General features: G+C 35.7%; 1 pseudogene; it reads right to left on the bottom strand.

The window, feature by feature from the left end:
- LOC131162711 (MADS-box transcription factor 23-like) overlaps window positions 1-351 on the bottom strand; it is a 75,338-nt pseudogene extending 74,987 nt beyond the window's left edge.
- Between the last annotated feature and the right edge of the window lie 21,626 nt (window positions 352-21,977).

Raw genomic sequence — 21,977 nt, 5'->3', positions numbered from 1 at the left:
TCAACAGCACATCGTTTGCCAGCCTAGAAATCGCAGGAAAAGAATAGTAGATCGAGTCGGAGTCTCGATCACGACCACCAGTAGCTCCAATTCTAAGCATTCAAAAACGACTTCAAAATTTAATTTTCTTTTCCGTCGATTTCTCGGCAAACAAACGGACCGAAAGAAAATTGATCAGCAATCGATGCAGGAAACACAAAATAAACTTAAGAAAAAAGAGAACATCATTTCCTGTGAGTGAGAGAAAGAGAAGAGCTCAGAGGAGAGAGAGAGAGCTTACTTGGCGAAGCTTTAATGGCGACAAAATGAGGAGGTTTCGCAATCGGTGCTTCGGTCGTTCTGATTTACATCAGCAGCTATATGAGGAAAGTGTATAAATGCGTGCATCACTCGCGGAGATGCGAAACCGCTGATCCGGACTAAAATACCACTAGCGGTTTCATCTGTTACCGACACGTGGACCAATGAGGATCTGACAATGAGTATTTATTAAGTTAGTGCCGTCCGCCGTATAGATCGTTGACGCGTGGACGACGCTTCGTAGACCGTATAGTTCCAATTTTGGGAATTTCGCTTTAAAGGGAGGCAGCGCAGGGCAGCGGAATTCAAATGTTGTTGTGAAATGACCAAAGCGTCCCTGGTTATTCGGCGAAGGTAAAATGACCGATGTGTCCCCGACGGGAGTTCTCCATGTCGGATGGGCGACCAAACCCCGCTGACTTGGCCACCACGCACTGCGCCGCGGCACTGTTTCTAATAATGCATAATTAAATAATTAATTATATTGTATTTCTTAAAAGTGAGACTTTTGATGAGGTTAATTTTACTTTTGACTTTCGCAACCGTCCATGAAGATAAATAGTACGTAGGGTAAAAGGAGTTAGAAATTTGAAGCTTTAATTTAAGGATTTACTAGATTTTAAATATGATTTTAAGTATTATTAATTATTACATATATTTTAATATTTATCGGCAAATATTTACATTTAAGTTTAAGGTTTACTTATATGTGTTATGCTTTATTTTTACATTATAAAAATTAAAGAGACTCATAAAAATACAAAATAGCAAATAACGAAACTACACAAGAAAAAAAAAACATAGAGGCCAGATAAAAAGAGTAAAACTTAATTTCTTGATGGGGATCGGCAACTACTCCCCCTTTCCCTTTCGTTCGCCGACATTGTGACACGTGAACGACCCCCGAATGTCCACAATGCTTGATAACCACTTGAAGATCTTATGGTGATACTTGAAAACTTTTTAGAATCAAAAAGTCTCGAGTTGTATTTTACAATTTCGAGACTTAAGACCCTTGTGGTCCCCACACCGATCTACTAGGTCCCACACGACTACTCTAGGCCTCCAACAGCTTGGGCCTCCCTTTTGACTTTATTTCATTTAATTAATTGCATTGAGTTATGTTAGGTATTTAATTTGTGTTAAGTATTTAATTTGTGAGAGATTTGTGCATGTGAGTTCCTTAAGTGAGTCAACTCCCATGCCTGTATGTGACATATAGGTCATTTATCACTAGGTCTTTCATTTCCCTATATATATTGCTATTGTAAATGTTGGAAGGAAGCCAAGTATTATTATTGATTGAATAAAAGTTCTTCCTTTGAAAGTTCAGAGTTTTGTTCTGATCCTTGTGGTTGAGTGGCGAGAGGCTACGATGTTCTCCCCGGAGATCAACTGGTGTGAGACCAACAATTTATCCATCAAGCTATCCAACATCTGTTACCATCAAGCTATCCAACATCTGTTACCATCTTTGTTTAAGATCTTATAAGCCCCCTAATCACATCAATCCATCACATCATTCCATCCCTGATCATCCCACGCCCTCCACACACGACGAACAACAAGAAGCAACCTTTACACCTGTTCACCATGATCTCGACGGATTTTTTGGTTTCATTCACGTTCGTTGATCATAGGTAAGTTATCCAAAGGAGCCACACGGTAATACTCAAGCTAACCCATCCATAACTCTGTTACCATCTTTGTTTAAGATCTTATAAGCCCTCGTTTCGCAAAAACCCCTAAAAATCCCATTTTTATTCAATTCCTTCGCCGCCAGTCGACTAAATACCTCCAAAACTTGAAATTTCTCACTATTTATACACATACTTGCTTGTCAACTATGGGATATGATTGTGACAACATTAATTTATTTTCTTGAATGATTGAATGGTATTTTCATGGCATGTAACTTGACTATCTTGTGAAAGAATCACCTGAAACTGTATTTGAATCTAATTGTATACCTTTTTAAAATCCTTGGACCACATGATAAAGCATGATTCATTTTGTTTATATTTGGTTGATTGAATTCTCGTTTTAAAGTTTTTCTCTTGTACGTGATTGAGGCTTGAAACCCATAGGACTAGGTCACCCATCCCTATCCTACATCATCTTGGTATCAAAGCCTAGGTCGGATTAGGCGAACCTTCTAAGTCCCAACATCTTCATTGTCCGTCTTCTGAATTGATGTGCAATTTTCACTCTCAATATCTTCCCATATTCAAAAACCTTAAACACAAAAGTTGTGAAAAATTTTTCTTAGCTTTCTTTTGACACCAGAATCGCTTTATTTGGAGTTCTATAGCAAAAGTTATGGCCTAAATACTGAAAGGTGTCTGCGGCTGAAAATCCATTAGCAGCTCTCAGGTTTCTAGAAAAACGGGTGACGGTTTTGCCCAGGCCAGCCCACCTTTATTCAGAATTTTGGATATTTGGAACATAGTTTGGTTAGGTTTACATTTGACCCTACTTTGTGTGGCCAAACACCATTCCAAGGGCTTCCCTAGTGTGTCTGAATCCTTGTCCAACCCCTAGGATGTCTACTCAAGTCAAGAATCCTTACTAAGGTCGTAGGATTAATGATAAAAGAGGACTACCTATGCCTCCTAGAGCGAGACCTCCTCTCCTTCCACAACGGAGATTGAATTGTCAGGATGACTTTGCTAGGAGACCCCCACATCATAAGACCTATGCCCAACATTGGGATGATGAGGACTATGACGTTGATGACCTTTATGTTAGGAGACCTTACCGTAGGGACCATCGTGATCCATACAAGGGTGTAATGAGGATAGAAGCCCCCACCTATGATGGAAAAAAGGATCCTAAAGTCTTCCAAGATTGGTTGATTAGGATGGATGCTTATTTTGATTCGTGTAAGATGATTAACCCTCATCGGGTTATGTTTGCAAAAATGCGACTAGTGGGGCAAGCCAATCTCCATTGGATAAATGTCGAGAGGCAGGAAGCGAGGTTAAATCATCGACCCATTTAGCATTGGGATCTAATGAAGGACAAGTTAAGAGAGAAGTATGAACCTCTTAGTTATAGAGAGCACATTATAGATCAACTTTACAATTTGTGTCAAGGTAGCATGACTGTGTCAGAATACATGAGTCAATTCGATGAGTTGTCTATAAGATGTGATGTCTATGAGACTGATAGTCAACAGACCTCTATCCACACTCTCAAAGGGTACCGAACTACAACTACACCTAATCAGCACAATCAGGTCTAGTCACCTCCCGAGAAAGTAATTCCATAGTCCAACAACCTATGGACAATGGAAAAGCACCTGTGAGCTCAGCGCTCAATAGGGAAGATGGTGATAAAAATAAGAAAGAAAAGAAAGAGACTTGTGGTGAAACCCTTAACACCATAAGTAAAAAGATGTGTGAGCAAGAGAGTCAAGATATCAAAGTAGTGTCGATGGATGTTCCTAAGGAGACTGAAATACCCCTTCCTGAAAAAGAAACCCCCTTAGAAGTATCATCTCTACCTTCTAAGTTTAAGGATGTCCTAGCTGAGCCACCTAGTGAGCCATCTCCCTTGACAAAGCTTTCATATTTCACATATCTTGTTCCTGGTTCATCTTTGCCTCATTTATCACATCATAGAGTGAACTCGATAGAATATGAAAGCTTTAAACCAATGCATGAATTAAAGGAACCTAACTTTGTTCAGAAGAGTTTAGGTACACTTGACTACCCTACTTTCCCTAATCCTAAGGAAGAAAACACTTTGAGCCCGTGCATCCATAATTGAACAAAAAACAAGATTGTCATCAAGAATAGATTTCCCAAAATCATTATTTTCAATAGGGATGTGAAGTCCATAGGTTACTTCTTGAAAGCCTTGAGGACCATGTTAGGCACCAGGGTTAAATGTCCTAGTGCTTATCACCCGCAAACCAATTGGCAAGCTGAGGTAGTTGATAGGAGCCCTAGTAGCATATTGAGATGTTTCACAGTTGAACGCTTCATAGCTTGGGGTTTATGCCTTCCCATGGCCAATGTTGCATTTAGTTGTTCAGAAAATAATCCTAGAAAGCATATAGATCTTGTCCCATTACCTCTGCAAGTTAGATTGAGCAAAAAGCCGATGCATTTGCTAAACACATACATGAGCTACACTTAGAAATTAGAATGAAGATCAACTTGAACCATGAACATTATAAATCTATTGCTAATATTCATCGCAGGTTGCAAGAATTTTCAGTGGGTGATATGGTTATGATCCGCATTCGTCCTAAACAGATTTCGGTAGGAAAGGTAAGAAAGTTATATGCTAAGAAAATGGGTCCATTCATGATTTTTAAAAAAATCAGTTCTAATGCTTATATGATTGATATTCCCACCGAATTTGGCATTAGTAATGTGTTTAATGTTGCGTACTTAACCCCATTTCTTGAAACTTCTACTTTCGTGGAACCTAATATTTCCAACCCTGCAGATGATCCCATTATGTTCTCCACTCATCATGAGCCCGAACCACCGAAATTGCCTTTGCCACCATCACTACCAATATCCAAGAACCGTGATGACATTGAGGAAATACTGGATGACAAAACCATGATCACACGAGCTGGATCCTATCAGAAATTCTTAGTCAAGTGGAAAGGTAAACCAATTTTAGAGCGTAGCTGGATTTTTAACGAAGATTTACTACGTCTCAACCTGGAACTCTACTCCAAGTATTTTGGCTTCTCATTCTTTAGAGAAGAATTCTTTTGGGCCCGGGAGAGATGATGGAGATTGACAACCACTCTCACTTTCCTCTTCATTCGCTGACATGGTGAAATGTGGACGACCCCTGGATGTCCACAATGCTTGATAACCACTTGAAGATCTTATGGAGATACTTGAAGATCTTATGGAGATATTTGAAGACTTTTTAGAATCAAGAAGCCTCGAGTTGTGATTTCACAATTTCGAGACTCAAGACCCTTGTGGATCCCACACGAATCTACTGGGTCCCACACGGCTACTCTAGGCCTCCCACAACTTGGGCCTCCCTTTTGAATTTTTTTCATATAATTAATTGCATTGAGTTATGTTAGGTATTTAATTTGTGTTAAGTATTTAATTTGTGAGAGATTTGTGTGAGTTCCTCAAGTGAGTCAACTCCCATGCCTGTATGGGACATTTAGGTCATTTATCACTAGGTCTTTCTTTTTCCCTATATATATTGCTATTGTTAACGTTGGAAGGAATCCAATTATTATCGTTTATTGAATAAAGGTTCTTCCTTTGAAAGGTCAGAGCTTTGTTCCGTCCCTTGCGGTTAAGTGGCGATAGGCTACGACGTTCTCCTCGGAGACCAATTGGTGTGAGACAAACAATCTATCCATCAAGCTTTCCAACATCTACCCATCACATCAATCCATCGCATCATTCCATCTCTAATCATCCCACACCCTCCGCACATGACGAACAACAAGCAGCAACCTTTACACCGGTTCATCATGATCTCGACGGATTTCTTGGTTTCATTCACGTTCGTTGATCATTGGTAAGTTATACAGAGGAGCCACACGGTAATACTCAACCTAACCCATTCATAACTTTGTTACCATTTTTTTTTAAGATCCCATAAGCCCCCATTTCGCAAAAACCCCTAAAAATCCCATTTTTATTCAATTCCTTCGCCACCAGTCGACTAAATACCTCCAAAACTTGAAATTTCTCACTATTTATACACATACTTGTTTGTCAACTGTAACAACTTGAAATTTCCATCCATTTTTTTCCTTCTATATTAATATATAATTTTTGATACCTTACATGAGCATAGCTGACATCATCATGGCCGAAGTGGAACCGTGGTATCCTGTGCATTTCATATAACACCTAAGCAACAGAAGTACACACATATCTAACATATTCCAAAATACAATACCAGAGTACTATATACCTAACTGTACACATACACACATATACCTAACACTTCCCAAAAATCCCAAAATACTGTGGGCTCCACAAATCAGCCCAAAACTCATCCCAAAAACTACGCCGACTCTACACCACCTCTACCTCTGAGCCAACCTTGCTCGCCTCTCTAGATTACTTGAAATGTTTATTAATATTGGGGTGAGACACCTCTCAGTAAGGAGAAACATGTTATTACCAGTGTGTGGCATATGAGTTATTTGGCAACATATCATTTAATTAATACTGTATATGATATACATCAAGTAAAACATCTGTATGATAACACATGCTTATGTCATTTAGAATATGAAAATCTTTGAGTTATCTATTCAAAAGTACTTCTATCTATAATAAGTAATCTTTGCTTTCTATGTGTACTATACATAAACATAAATCTGTAAACTTCCCCCTAGATGGCTATATGTCATGACTTACCCCCTTATGACTGGGTTGTGCAGCCCATAGGTAGGGCTAAACACTGGTTGGCCCTCCAGTGCTAGCCTAAATGTATGCATATCTAGATGCCTATAGCACGAAAGGCCCGCTCTACCTGGTCCAGATGCCAGGGAGCTCACAACTCTACCTAAGGGCACAATCGGCTGTACCATACTCTATTTGAGACGTATGGTTGCACTGTCTATACTGTATCGCAATGTACCGTGCTCTGTAAACTGCTGCATTCCATCGGGGTCTAATACTGTATAATAATATTTCTATATAAATCTAGCTATTTTACCATGATTCTGTATTTCTGTAATAACTATGATTTTGTATCAACTATATAGCCATGACGCAATAATAATTGTATATCTGTATATTCTGTAACTATAATTCGATATTCTGTATGTCATGGCTCTATACTCTGTATAATCTGTATTTCTATATGTCATGGTTTTATATTCTGTATATCAAGGTTCTATAAAATTCTGTATATCATGGTTCTATAAAATTTTGTACAATCATGGTAATAAAAGCACTATACAATCAACTCTGTAAAACACTGTACAATTATGTTCTAAAATATACTACGTAATCATAATTCTATAACCTACTGTATAAGCATGATTCTGTAAAATACTGTATATCATATAAACTATTTTTTTGTATAATTCTGTATAGCCGTAGCTCTGTATATAAAACTATATAAATTAGTTTTCATAACTCTATAGGCTATATGATCTTGCTTCTGTAAAACTGTATAACATATTCTATAATATTCCAATATTTCTCATGCCACACAAATCAATAAAACTCTAATAATATATTCTATAAAACTGTATAATTTTCATGCTTTGATCAAATACTATATTATACTAGTAAAATGTCTAATAACACTGGCATAACATGTATTTCCCTTACCTGACTATCTAGCTCTAGATACTATTTAACAATCTTACGCATGTGGCGTTCATAATTTTCAACACCTAAAATAACACCCATATAATTCACAGTCAAACTATTGAATTTACCATAATAATTATCACATTCATATTTTCCAAAATCACTTATCCAGAATTTCTAAACTATACTTTACCTGAGCTCTTGGAAAAATATTCACTGGGGATCCTCAACCCATGCTTACAGGGTCCCAAAAAATCCTAACGCTGAAAATATAATACCTTAATTTTACTCCACAAAACATGACTATAATCCCATACAACACAAAATCTAAACTCAGATAAGCCCGGTAATACTGAAAATAGCTAAATAATCAACTTACCCTGATTTTGGGATGGTACCCAAGTTGGCCTAACCAATAATCTACTCCAGCAGACTTGAAGAGAATCTTTCCAATAGTAGCGTGGCGGCTTCCGATTGTCGAACCGGCGAAGAACGAAGACGAAATTGTAGAGAGAAGGAGAGGGGAATGAATTTTATAGAGAGAGAGAGAGAGAGAGAGAGAGAGAGAGAGAGAGAGAGAGCCTACATGTAAATCCTCGCAGAAAATGTGATTTTTGGCCTTATATAGAATGCTTGTCCACGTCGCCTCGTCAACGAGTACAAGAAGGAGGTTCGTTGACGAACACCTATCCCTCGTCGACGAGTTTCAGGCCCTGAAATTAGCCCTCTTGGTAAGTTCTCGTCAACGAGACACATGTCCACATCAACGAGCCCAAGAAGGATGCTTGTCGACAAGCGGCCTATGTTCGTCGACGAGATCCTGTGAGTCCCTTTTGAAATTTTTATTTTTATTTTTTTTATTTTATTATTTAATTACTATAATTCTTTGGATCTCTACATCAACTGTGGGATATGATTGTGATAACATTGATTTATTTTCTTGAATGATTAAATGGTATTTTCATGACATGTAACTTGATTATCTTGTAAAAGAACCACCCGGGACTGAATTTGAATCTGATTATATACCTTTTGAAAATCCTTGAACCGCATGATAAAGCATGATTTATTTTGTTTATGTTTGGTTGATTGAATTCTCATTTTAAAGTGTTTCTCATGTATGTGATTGAGGGTTGAAACCCATAAGACTAGGTCACCCCTCCCCGTCCTACATCATTTATGACATTCTCCCTCTTACAAGATTTTCTAATAAGTTCATATTTAAAATAATAGAAAAAAGTGTCTAACATCATTTGTCAAAATTAACACACTTATTACTTTTTTTTAAAACAGACTTATTACTTGCCTTTTTGCAATATGTGAATTACAGAAAGTGCATATATCAAGTTTTCACATATGCTAGCTATTGAACTCTTATTCCATTGTATGTTCTTTTGCTTTATCCTTCAATCACATTTTCAACATGGCAAATTTTTAAAAGTTAATGAAATCATTTTCATTTTTATTTACAATACAACAAGCATTCCATTTATAAGCAAAACAAACATTCTAGTGCAATATTTGGTATGAATAGAAATAAAAATTTATGTGACAAAAATATAATATGATAAAGATCAATTTCATTCCATTTCATAACATTCTTGTATACTGAACAAATCATGATTGATATGAGTATATATTATGTTGACTTTTAATGCATACTTACGAATAGATTATGATTATAAAAAAATTTAATTTATTGAAATTAATTAGGGTTTATTGAGTTGTTAAAATTAATCTTATTTTTTAAAAAGAATTTATGAAAAATTACATGCAAAAGACTTTATTTTCTAGTTTCCAACATTCGCATAAGAAACTTGAAAAAACATTTTGTTTTTGTTATTTTCCAAGTTTTTTTTGTGTATAATACAAAGTTAAAAAATAAAGTGACATGACATATTATAATTAAAAAAAATAGAAACTGAAAAAAACATAAGCAACAACTGAATAGGTCGATCTAATATTTGCTTAATGATTGGGAATTAATCATGCATTCATTTTTGTACTTTGTTGACATTGGATTCTAGTAGGGGTGCAATGAAGGGAATGACGGTGATTCCTAAACAAGAAGAGATTGAAGAAAAGGAGTAAAACATATATAAACACATAAAAAATAGAGTTGTCACCTTATTTTTTTTGAAATACAAATAAAATAAAGAAAAATCTTGACAAAAGTTTGTGAAAACCAAAGATTTGAAATTAAGAGTGCATTTGTGTATAAAAAAGGTGATTGACTAATAATCTTTGTGATGGTTAGCCAACCAATACCTCTATCAATGCCCACTCACAAAACGGTTATCACAATTGCATATGTGTGTTTTTAAAATAAAGGAAATAGAAAATAAAAGAAAATACCTTTTTTGGTCCTCCAATGTTAGCATCATTGTTGAAGAGCACTCTAATATGACTTTGAGAAACCCATAGTATTGCTCTAAGAGAAGTTTGCCTCAAAACCCTAGTTTTGAAAAGGAACATGATGATGATGATAATGATGGAAAATAGTTGATTTAAAAATATCGAGTTTGTATGACTGATTTAAAAATCAAAGTTTTAGAAAAGGAAAATCGGGTTTGTATGTATTACTAGTCTTCGAAGAAGATAAGTGAAAATAGGGGATTTTGAAAAGGAGTTTGAGATAAAAAAACATGAGTTTTGAAAAGTTAGGACTTCATCATCAACAATTTAAAATCAAGAAAATCACTAAAAAAACACTTTTTGAAATTTTTTGAAACATTTTTCAAACAAAGAGTCTATTACTAGACAAGCTAGATCATGGTTCGTTCTATCTAACTTTATTGGTCGAAACCATAATTCTTCTAAAATTATATAATTTTCAAAGGTTAAAAAATCTTACGATGCCTAAAAATAAGGGGAAGAAAATACTATAGAGTAAAATTTTTTCCTTGTCCCATCATAAGTTAGAATTAAATTTTGAGAACTAAAAAGGAAAATTTTAGATTTGTTGGGATTTTTTTCACTTTATTTTTCAAAAATTTGAGATATTTAATAATTAAAAAGTTAAATAACGACAACACACATTGACACATACATTATTATTCAATTACATATAAACACATTAATAAATCAACATATATACACATTATATACTTACACCTTTTTAAAATACTCACATGCATACTAATATTCATCATACACACACACACACACATTAAGCACACATAATTACATAGGTACATGTAATAAACACATAATACATGCACATACACACACACATACACATATAACTACACATAAATCTATCAATACTAATATACTAATACATACATATACAAAAATTTACCTATATATATATATATATATATATATATATATATACATATATTTAAACCTATATATTAAATATATTTACATTTACATATATACTACACATATACTTATGCATATCTACATCTATATATGCATACTCATGCACATGCACATACATACATGCATATTCATACATGCCTATGCATACATACCATTCATACATCCATGCATACACGTATCATTCATATACATCATCTATGCATCCATGCATATGCATATATTCCCATTCACAGTGTACCCATGCCTGCCAACATGTATACATTGATGCATCCATCCATATGCATACATACCCATACTTATACTCATACATACATGTCAACATGCATACACATGCCTATTCATACATTCATGCCTCTTTGTATTCATGTATCTATGCATGCAAGTCCATGCATACTCATGGATATGCATTATGCATTCATATGTTCATATATACACACACGTACGCGCGTGCACACACATCATTTATCATTTATGCATTCATGCATATGCATACTTTCATCCACACATTCGTGCCCATCATGCATGCCTCCATGCATTATGCTCATTGTGTTAGGAACCTGTGAGCATCTAGATTAATGTGATACCAGAAATTTAACGTGGTTCGATCAATATTGACCTACGTCTACAGAGCACACACCAAATGTTCAATATTTCGCGGGAAAATTACAGTTCTTACTCTCTCTCTCCCTCTTCTTTCTTCTCTCTATTCTCTGATTCTCTAAGCTTCTCACTTGTTGCTATTACATTTCTCATCTCTCTATTTATAGAGCTGAAATTTAAAACACAATTAATACATAATCAATCAAAACATGGGAAGTTACAATGGAGAGATAAAATGGAGATAAATGCACCGCATTTTCCAACTCAGCTCCATGAATGGACCGCGTCTCCAACTTAGCTCCAACTCCTGGCTATCTTCTGGTTCCAACTACAACAATCTCCCACTTGGAGACAGAGACACCTCCTCAATCAGTATCATGAATAAGTGATGTGCTCAAATATGTCTTCAGGCATGAAGACCAACTGAAGTTGAACACAACTTCAGTTTCTCTGTAGTTACCACCTTCCTATCTGCTTGATTCCTACGGAATAATCTGATGGCTATCAGCTTCACAACTGGTGTAAAGATGCCGGTGTAGTCAATCCCTTTCTTCTATTCAAAGCCTTTGACTACCAACCGATACTTGTACCTTTTGGAGCCGTCATGCTCCTCTTTGATTCAGTACACCCACTTGTTGTGAAGGCCTTTGGGAAACTTCCACGTTCTGTTGGAGGTGAGGGACTTCATCACTTCCTTCATCGCAAGCTCCCACTTGCTCGTATCTGCCACCTGACATGCTTCATCATAGCATTCAAGCTCTTCTCCATCTGTGGGAAGTAAGTAATCAATATACCATCTGTTTGGTACATAAGACCGAGTAGATCTCCTAAGCTCCAGAGCTGGAGTAGGAGACGGTGGTGCGACGATCTGCTCCTCTGGTTCCTCCACCTGAGGATTCTCGGCATTTTTTTATTGCGTCCCGACACATTCTGAGTGGACTAGTTCTAGTCTCTTCTTCTTTGGGACATGGGTGTTTATCTGGAAACTAACCCTCTTCTATTTCTTGACTATACAATACTCACACATGTCAATCTGCACTGACTGTAGACCACTCAATTTTTCCTTTGAGTGCATCACCCTGATTCCCTTCTCACTCATATGACCAAGTCATTGGTGCCAGATGTTGCTGTCGTCATTTCTTGCAGTAGTTGAAATGGACATGGAGGCATTGGAGGTTAGAAAAAGTGTTCCATTTTTCTTACCTTGCGCAATCGTTAGTACACCCTTTGAAACTTTCCATTCATTTCCAATGAATTTTGTCGTGTATCCCTCATCTGCCAGCTGATCAACTGAGATCAAATTCTTTCTAAGGTCTGGAATATGCCTGACATCCTTCAGCTTCCATACTGACCCGTTTATATTGATTTTCACAACTCCCTTGTCAGTTATGTCGCAAGGTTGATCGTTGCCAAGGTACACCTTACCAAAATTGCCCATTGTGTACTCCTCTAGGCAATCCCTACAGCAAGTGGCATGAAATGAGGCTCCATAGTCTAAGACCCAAGACTCCTGCTTGCTCTCCAAAGAGCAGATCAACATCTCATCATTTTCGGAAGCAATATTTGCTTCTGTCTTTGCCCCTGTCTTATATTTTTTCTTCTGACTTTTGCACTGGTTCTTGTAATGACCAGTTTTTCCACAGTTCCAGCACTCAATAACTTTTGTGCTATGGGAACCTGTGTCCTGAATACCTCTGTAATTTCTCGATTTAGACCGCCTGGGCTTAGATCTGTAGCGGTTGTTTGATCGTCCATGCTTGTTTCCTCTGCCTCGACTCTTCATGTTCAAGGCTGAACTCGAAGTGGAGCCATGGTTCGACCACATTCTGATTTCCTCCATTATAATCATGCTGACGACCTCATCGTATATAAGCTTTGATTTTCATGCAGAGCTACTGATGGCAGTAACAACACCATTCCAACTTTTAGGCAATTGACTGAGAATCAGTAGGGCCCGAATCTCATTATCAAACATTATCTCGACTGAGGCGAGTTGATCAGACAACTCATTGAATTTTTTCAAATGGTTGCTAAAACTTTCACCTGCCGACATGCTCATCATAAATAATCTTTTCATGAGATGTACCTTGTTTGAGGTTGAAGGCTGCCTGTACATATTAAAGAGCGCATCCATCAGAGACTTGGTGAATGTTATATGCTTGATATTGAACGCCACATATTTTGACAACGTCATTTTGATGGTTCCAAGGGCTTTTCGATCAAGCAACTCCCACTTGTTCTCGTTCATGGATGCTGGCTTACCTTTCAACGGTTAGTGCATTTTCTTCACAAACAAATAATATTCTATCTACATCATCCAGAAACCGAAATTGTTCCTATTGAACATTTCAATTTTTGAGCTCTTTTCATTCGACCTCTTGATTCACTAATATAAAGACGAAATTAGCTTAAATGGATAGCGCAATTGGATCCAGAACAATCGAAAACCCTAGAAATGGTTCAAGTCACTCGAAAAACGGACCCAAAACGACTCCGAAAAGTTCAGTCAAAGTTTGGTCAAACCTTGGTCAACTCTGCTGACGTGTCATCCCGTTGACGCGGCATTGCTGACATGGTAGTGGGGTCCACCTAGTGACGTGGCAGTGGGGTCCACCCGATGGATGACGTGGCACACCTACTGACGTGGCACCCACTCGCTGATGTGGCACCCATGCTGACGTGGCAACCCGGTTCTAGATCGCCGATTCAGGTCTGATACGGATCTGCGGATCAGGTCTTGGGTTGATCCGATCTGAGTCAGCATTCGGGTCGGGTCGGGTCGGGTGTGTATTGGGTCGGGTTGAGGACGTCCGGGCAAAAAAGACGGGTGGCAACGCATGGGCGCATGGAAGAGCTGGTCATCGGCACGTGGCGAAACGTCCTGCTTCGGCGAGGTGCCTGAGGCTTCGTCTGGACTCCATTCGAGCTCCGGCTTGCACGGTTCTCTTCGTTTCGGCGAGCTGAATATTATGGTGACCTCAAAACTTACTTTCGATCAACTGGATAGAGCTTTGATTTCGGGATCACTTTCGATCTGGCTTTTCTATTCCAACCAGGCTCTGATACCACTTGTTAGGAACCTATGAGCATCCAGATCAATGTGACACCAGAAATTTAACATGGTTTGGTCAATATTGACCTACGTCCACGGAGCACACACCAAATATTCAATATTTCGTCGAAAAATTTCAATTCTCACTCTCTCTCTCCCTCTCTTCCTCCTCTTTCTTCTCTCTGCTCTCTGATTCTCTGACCTTCTCACTTGTTGCTATTACATTTCTCAGCTCTCTATTTATAGAGCTGAAATTTAAAACACAATTAGTACATAATCAATCAAAACATGGGAAGTTACAGTGGAGAGATAAAATGGAGATAAATGCACCGCATTTTCCAACTCAGCTCCATGAATGGACCGCGTCTCCAACTCAGCTCCAGCTCCTGGCTGTCTTCTGGATCCAGCTACAACACATTGCCACACACACATACACATGCATGCATGAATCATGCATACACGCACCACACCACCATACAAGCTCATACTCAGTTCACATACACCCATGCATACACTTACAAACTCTTAAGAACTCACCTGTGCCATATATATATATCATTCGGACTTGGGGCCTTTATAGCCCAAAAAAAAGGATAAACAACTAGCCTCTTTTTTTACTTTTCAATTCTTTTAATTTTTCAATTTAAAAATATTTTAATGTAATATTTTAATTTATTTATTTTAATACTAATATTATAAAACAAATTTATAAATTTTTTTATTAAAATAAATAAAAAGACGCATGGGTTTAGCAAAAAATTTCAAGTGTCCAAAAAAGCAAAAAATAAAAAAAATAAAAAATTATAGAAAAGTCAAGTTTCGACCTCAATTTTTGTGCTAGAGGCCAAAATTACTTTTCATACCCTTATCATTTTCGATTGCTCTAAATCACCTCATGTAGTTAAAATTGGCAAAAAGAGAGTTGAAAAACAAAAAATGATAGAGATTTTGTTTATATTTTTGAGCCAGAGGTCAAAATTAGTGTTAGAACACTCATTATCATTTTAAGCTACTTCGGATCACTCGGTGCAATTAGAATTGGAAAAAAGAGAGTAGAAAAGTTATGAATGAAAGGGTTTTACCTTGATTTGCATGCATGAGATAAAAAATGTCGTCGGGTCTCTTCTTACCTTTTCAGATTGTCTGGAATTACTTGGTACAATAAAAAGTGAGTAAAATGCAAAGAGAGGTAACTAGGACTTGATCTCTGTTTTAGTCATTTGGTCAAAATGACCATCGACATACTTCATTAATTGCTTCTCTTGCAGTTTATTGATTGAGAAATCATAAATTTTCTTAGTTACCTAGGCTATTATGTTTTATTAACCATGTGTAAGAAGTCCATGCGATGCTCCTATATGCCTCTTTTACATAAATAAAATGGTTGCCATTCATCGAATGACTTTGAAGCAATTTTATTAATTCTAGGGTTTTATATACTATTTAAAATTAGAAAGCGAGCATATGAAATGAAAAATTATTTCAAATTTGAGGGATCAATGAAAAAAAATATATAATTTTCTATATTTAAATAAACAAGTATGCCTTTTGTGTATAACTCTATGGTTGGAGAGGTTTTGGATTTGAATTTGTATTGAATTTGGATATGATGTAATATAGAATTATATTGGAATTTGTACAATTATACTCAAATCTAAATTTAAGGTCTGAAATCCATACTCTCAAATATAGCACAAAAAGAAAAAGAGGTTACTTCGTATTCTTCTGTTTCTTTTTAATAGTTTGTCCAGGAGAATTGATATTAAACTTCAGCTATGCAAGGAGATGACCTATGTTAATTCAAACTCTGCTCAATGTTAATATTTGAACCAATGAGGCTAGGACCTCCATATATGCATGTATGAAGAGTTTCATGATTTAATTATCATTGAGCGTAGCGATAGACCCATATTGATTGGTTTGACTATAGTTATGTTTGCTTAAATTTTTGAAAAATGTTAAGATATTGTTTGGAAGCATAGATTTCGGGATTTGAATTTAAATTTCTATGAATTGAGAAGAAATTCAATACAATTTTGTACTACATACGTTTTTATTTAGATCCACACATTTAATTTGAACCCAAATATTGAACTTTATTTTCCAAAGAGAAGGTAAAAGATTTTATATACGTAAATCAAAGTTTGTCCCCACTAAAAAAATAGATTTATCCTTGCCCTATAGTCACAATGAAGAAAAATGAGGTATTTATGATGGCTAAATATATAAAAATTGAAGTTTTATAACTTTTCACTTCATTCCTATAAGTAAGGTCAATTTGTTTCCATTCTCTAGCCCCTCATTATCCCAAAACTTCCATGTTTCCATGCCATACTAAAGAAAACTTGTCTGTCTACCCGTTAATAATTAAGCATACCCTAAGAAAAATAAAATAAAATAAGACACTCAATTTTTATTTTTTTTTAAAGTAGTTTTCAATGTGTAATTTTAAGGGTCAAGCTTCATTTGATAACAATAATTATTTTCATAAAAGAAAAGTAAAAATACTATAATAATAATAATAATAATAATAATAATAATAATAATAATTAAAGATAACACACATGTCTTTCTATACATGCACCAAGACAAGATTGCAAGTGATTAACTATAAATGTGAAAGCATAAAATTATATGAAATTACATAGATATGAGGGAAATATTTTTGAGTTAAAAATTTCTAATTACTCCAAAGGAATATGTAAAGTTTAAAAATAATTGTTAGCGTAAATTAATGTGGACTCTCTAACTTTAGATTCAGTTGTGGATTTTAATAATAATAAAAAAACATCCCTTGTGAAACAAAAAAAAAAGTATTGCTCAAATACTAAAGATCAATAGTTGGAAGTAATAATATGCATTTTAATTTCAAGTTTTCAACAAAAAAGATTCATTTAGTAATGATACTTTTTTTTTTGGGTAAGAGAAAGGTAAAAATATTATAATAGTAATTAGAGATAATGTACATGTCCTTATACATATGCACTGTGAAAAATTGCTAATAACTATTAATTATAAAAGAAAAAAACATGAAAATATATGAAATCATAGAGATGTTGAGGAAATATTTTTAAAATTTATATATATATATATATATATATATATATATATATACACTCACTTTTTAGGTTTCGATTTATTTATGGCTTTAACAAAACTAATAAATAAAAGAAAATTCTTTTAGGATAAATTTGTGGGTCTATAACTAGTTAAGAAAGTACTGGAATTCTAAAAGTGAGTATATGATAATGATGTTTTTAACTAGAATGGTTCATTAAGTAATAATATTTTTATTTTCTAAAAGTAGTGTAAAAAATTTTATAATAATAATTAAAGATAGTATATACATGTCTTTGTGGGCATGTATCATGAAAGAAAAATTGCTAATAATTATTAATTATAAAAGTGAAAGCATGAAAATAGGTGAAATTATGGACGGAATATTTTTTTAATTTTAAATCCATAATTCGTTATTTTAGTTGAATTGAAATCTAATTGTGAATTCTAAAAAACAATAATAATTTTTTTAGAATAAATTCGGGACAGCGACAGTAGAGAAGGGTAGGAATGTCATTTGGATCCGAGGCAGAGAGAGAAGATTGGGCGCAGAGACACGTGTCACTCGAAGGAGTGGGAAGTGGAAAGGGAGCAGGCATAAAAGGTCGAGTCCCCAAAATTTCCTTGACGTTTCCAATTTAGGAAATGAAAGCATGCCTGCAAAATCCAACACTGACGTCTCAGTGTTTGACCTGTTTATCTGTCCCCCTTTTCACAAGAAGATGGGTTAAAGTTCCAACTTACCCACTGTTGAAAGTCCCAATTTGGCACTGTCATCCACCACTCAGCTTTTTCCAAATAATAAGGATAAAATTTAAGAACACTCTCCTTCAATTTTAAAAGTCATACATATATATTTATATAAAGTACCCTAAATGAGTTTTTAGGGTGGAAAAAATTTAGTGAGGGTTAAAAAAAATTTAATAGGGTTCGTAAATAGTGGTGAAAAACTTAAGAGTGCCTTTATAAAAAAATTTAAGGGGACAACATCGTATTTAGAAAACTGTAGGAGTGTTTATAGAATTTGTCGTAATGATATATATTGACCTGATCACTATTCATCACAGGGTCATTTTGAAAAATAAGGGGTCGACGTGGCTCATTGTCGTGGATTGAATACTTAACACTAGTTATAATTAGCTAGTACTCTTACTTGACTAGTCGGTTGAAGGTATATTACTGGTTTCATCATAGGAACAAATCCTTAACCATCGAATACACAGTTAAGCAGCAAAAGTAAATAAGTAAGCAAATATATAGATATGAGTCACGCAGTAAACAGTAAAGTAACAAAATTCATTCTGAATAGGTCTATGGGCAGCATGTATTTAGAGAGGGGGCAAATAGGTTAAAAACAAGTGCTAGTGAGTTTTGCAATGGCTAGTGAACAATTATCATCACTTAAGAAAACTTTTTATACTATTCTAACTCTGACACTAAGAAATATAAAACTAATCGAGTAGTCATAGTTGCATGTTATATATACTAACACATTATCACACTTAATGAACAAAACACATACTACTATTTAGTTGATGGTTACTCGCCCCCATATAGAAAAGACAAATGATGACAAGAAAACATAATGTCTTGAGCAAGCTGAACTCTTGGCACTTGCTTACATGAACAAAATTTTTAAACCCTTAATTTGCCCTCGATCTTCTCCCTAAACTCTAAATCCTTTGGTATACAAATAACCTATCAAAGCTTTGGTACCATGCTAGCCTCATAGACTTTGCCAGTGCTCACTTGGTGCAATCACCTAGCCGAATACAAAATTTCATTAAAAAATTCGAATCGTTCTTGAGCAAACAAGGAAAATTGTGAAATAATGGAAGCAAATTAGAGAGAAAGAAAAAAAGAAAAGGCAAGACCAAGGAAGAGGGACTATAATGGCAACTGTTGTTTGTGATGTGACTCTTATATTTTGGATTTCATAAACAAAGAAGAAAGAAAAATATGAAGGGGCAGCACAGTAGGGGTTTGTCGACAAGTGCCCTTTGATTGTCAATGAGAAGATAGCAAGGACTTATTAATGAGTGTCATGTGCTCATTGACGAGAAGATCTTGAGAGGTCCAAAAGTTCAGATTTTTTGAGATACCGAGAGTAGAAAAATGGATTGTTGATGAGTGGAATGATTCGTCGATGATTGTTCTTCTTGGTCTCGTCGACGAATCCCCTGTTCTCGTCGGCGAGAAGTTTTGGGCTGTAAGCAGTTTTTTTTTTTTTAATTTTGAATTTAAACGTTAGGGCGGTTGGGTAAACGGAGGGAAACCTCTGAAAGAGTATTATATATGTCATTCTAGGCATGTATTGAGAAGGTGTGTGATCATTTGAGAAGTGTATTGTGTACTTTGTAATTTCCATAGTGAAATTTGGGTGTCATTGCTTCCGTCGATGTAGGCTTTGACAAACCACATAAATCTTGTTGTTATTCTTGTTCTGGTTGTGTTGCATTTACTTGTTGTTTTTATTCTACTGTGCATCTTAAGTATTCGATCCATATCTCAACAAATTGGTATCAGAGCTATTGTTGTTATGACATTGGGATCATCTTCTGCAAGATTTGACATCATCAAATTTGATGGAACTAGGAACTTTAGTTTATGGCAGACGAGAGTGAAGGACATTCTTGTGTAACAATGAATGACTAAGGCTTTACTTGATACTTAATCAGAAGGAATGGATGAGGCAACATTGGTAGATTTGAAAGTAAAGGCTGCTTCTACAATACACTTGCATTTGGCCGATAAATTACTCTATCGGGTGATGGAGGAGGATTCTCCAATGCCTATAGTACATGTCCAAATCTCTTAATAATAAAATTTTTCTTAAGCAACGTTTGTATTGACTTAAGATGGTTGAAGGATCAAACTTAAATCAACACATTAATGTTTTCAATCAAATTATTAGTGATTTGATGAGAGTTGACGTTAAGTTTGATGAGGATGACAAAACTTTGATGTTGTTAAACTCTTTGCCCTCGACTCATACCTATGAAAATCTTGTGACCACTCCTATGTGGGGAAAAGAAACTCTTGATCTAGAAGAGGTAAGAAGTGCTTTGCTAAATTTTCATCAAAGATTGAAAATATGTGATGAAGGAGAAGGACTTGTCATAAAGGGTAATAACGAGCGAGGCAATGGAAAATCCAAACATGGATCAATTCAGAAATCCCGAAATCAATCCAAGAAGAATAAAAAAATACGGTGTTATAAATGTGGTAAAAAGGGGCATGTGAAACCGGAGCGTCCGGATTGGAAGAAGGAAAATTTTGAGAAACATGAGGGTACTTCAAAATCTGTGAATCTTATTCAAGAAGGAGGTTCAACGTGTAGTGATGGTGATGTTCTATCAGTTTAGTAAGGTTAGATAATCTAACGGACTCTTGGATACTTGACTCGACATGTTTTTATCACATGACTCCGAACAAGGAGTGGTTCAGCACTTATAGGTTAGTGAATTTTGGATCGGTTCTTATGGGTAATGATGCTTCTTACAAGATCATTGGCATAGGAAATGTAAAGATAAAAATGTTTGATGGTGCTGTAAAAATGTTGTGTAATGCAATAGGACATATACTAGAGTTGAAGAAGAGTTTGATATCACTCGGTACTTTGAATTGTAATGGTTTTAATTACAAGTCCAAAGGAAGAGTTCTGATGGTATGGAAAGATGACTACAATGAAAGGACAGAAACTGTACGAGAATATTTACACATTACATGCAACTACCGTTGTAGGTGAAGCTGTAGCCGTAGATGCTAAGTCAGATGATACCATTTTCTGGCATATGTGTCTTCGGCATATGGGGGAATACAGCATGAAGGAACTACACAAGAGGAAACTTTTGAAGGGCTTGAAATCATGTCAGGTGACAAAGAGTATTCTTGATTATGTGCATTCAGATGTTTGGGGCCCGGTTAGAGTTGCATAAAAGGGTGGACATGTGTATTATATGAGTTTCATTGATGATTACTCACGGAAGGTCTGAGTTTACTTCATGCGTCACAAATCAATTACATTTTCCAAATTTAAGATTTGGAAGGCTAAAGTGGAAAACTTGATAGGGAAGAGAATCAAATAGTTAAGGTCCGATAATGGGGTCGGGTACACTGATTCTTGGTTTATGGAGTTTTGTGCAGAGCAGGGCATTAAAAGGCATTTTACAGTTCGCTAGACATCTTAGCAAAATGATGTGGCAGAACTAATGAAATAGACTCTTTCTGAAAGGGCTCAGTGACTTAAATTAAATGTAGGGCTATCGAAGAACTTTTGAGCCGAGACAGTTAATATGACTTGTTTTTTGATAAACCGATCACCAAGGGCATCACTAGAGGGTAGAGTGACAGAAGAGGTTTGA

This window comes from Malania oleifera, chromosome 8 (genome assembly GCF_029873635.1).
Source record: "Malania oleifera isolate guangnan ecotype guangnan chromosome 8, ASM2987363v1, whole genome shotgun sequence".
In the NCBI taxonomy this organism is placed as follows: domain Eukaryota; kingdom Viridiplantae; phylum Streptophyta; class Magnoliopsida; order Santalales; family Ximeniaceae; genus Malania; species Malania oleifera.
Note: the sequence above shows the minus strand (reverse complement) of the source record. Positions and strands in the feature narration are given on the sequence as shown.